Source organism: Ictalurus punctatus, chromosome 21 (assembly GCF_001660625.3).
Source record: "Ictalurus punctatus breed USDA103 chromosome 21, Coco_2.0, whole genome shotgun sequence".
NCBI lineage: Eukaryota > Metazoa > Chordata > Actinopteri > Siluriformes > Ictaluridae > Ictalurus > Ictalurus punctatus.
Genome location: NC_030436.2, coordinates 17743446 through 17745000, shown reverse-complemented (window position 1 = coordinate 17745000; position 1555 = coordinate 17743446).

Below are 1555 nucleotides of genomic sequence, written 5' to 3'. Positions count from 1 at the left end.
AAGACCAACTTGTAATTAGGAAATGTGTATAGAAATAGGTTTAATGGTCTCACATGTTCCATAATAATCTCATAGTGAGGAAATATTACATTAACTTTTCTTTATTCAAGATATACTCACTTACTAAAATAACATTTTATATATATATTATATAATATGTATTATATATATGATTGAGAGATCACTATATATGATGAGATATTAGATCGATCGATAGATAGCTAGATCTCTCTCTGTGTGTGTGTGTGTGTGTGTATATATATATATATATATATATATATATATATATATATATATATATATATATATATACACACACACACATCTCTCTCTCTCTCTCTCTCTCTCTCTCTCTCTCTATATATATATATAGATCTAATATCTCATATATATGAGATATATATATGATATATATATATATATATATATATATATATATATATATATATATATATATATATATATATATATATATATATCTCATATATAGTCATCTCTCAATCATTTTATATATATATGAGATATATGATATATATATATATATATATATACACATACACACACAGATGGAAACAAGTACAACTGGAATGTAAACATCCATAAACTTAACAGTTAAAAAGGACAGCATTCTCCGTGTTTTAAATACCCAATTAAACGTTTAAAGATGGATGGCTGGAGAAGTAAGCAGGAAATTTAATCTTCTCATGTCCTTCCAAACATATCCCTTGCTAAAGTTCTTCGAAATCCTGTGGAGTAAGCCAAGCGCCAAGCTCATCACAAACTACAACGTTAACCTTTGTAACTTTAAGATGTTCTCCAGAGGGGTTTTTATAAAGTGACCGTAGTGCTGCAAATGTCATATAAATAAATAAATAAATCTGATTCTAAGAGCCTGACATCAGTCTGTACAGCCTGAATTTTTCAGATATCAGATTACGTAACTACATGTGAACATGTTGATTTCACAAGCTCTCGTTTTTGTGGGGTTTTTATTTTACGTGGTCCTTAAAGTAATGCGGAAACAGAAACGCGGTACAACAGACTGAAGATGCTTTCGTTTTTTTTTCCTTCACCTTGCACGGCTGCTCTACTCGGCCTTGCTCTCCTTACTGAACGTTTAAAGTGATATAGAGGCTCTCTGCGACTATTTTTCATGTCGGATACCACGTTTGATAGCACTTTGATAGCTACCAGGGAGCCGTCATGTCCTGTAGCGATATATTTGTTTCTCATTGCTCTCTAGATCTTCTAGACTGACTGAGCTAAGCTTCTCAAGCACAGGTACAAACTCCTGAAACTTATCGCCTCCTTATCGCCGACAGCTTTATTCAGAAATCGCTTATTCGAATGCAGCAAAGCCGTCCTGCGTCGTCGTGAAATACGGTGCGTGTTTGTGTTTGGATCCAGGGCCGCTTGGACGGACAGATAGCCGAGAGTGGCGGTTGGAGTTTTATTGGATCCGTGAAGGCGATGGATTGGACAGGATCTTCTCAGAGAGGTTTACGTTTAATATCGTGGGATTTGTTTCGTTCTGACTTGAGCCTGGGTTTAGTTA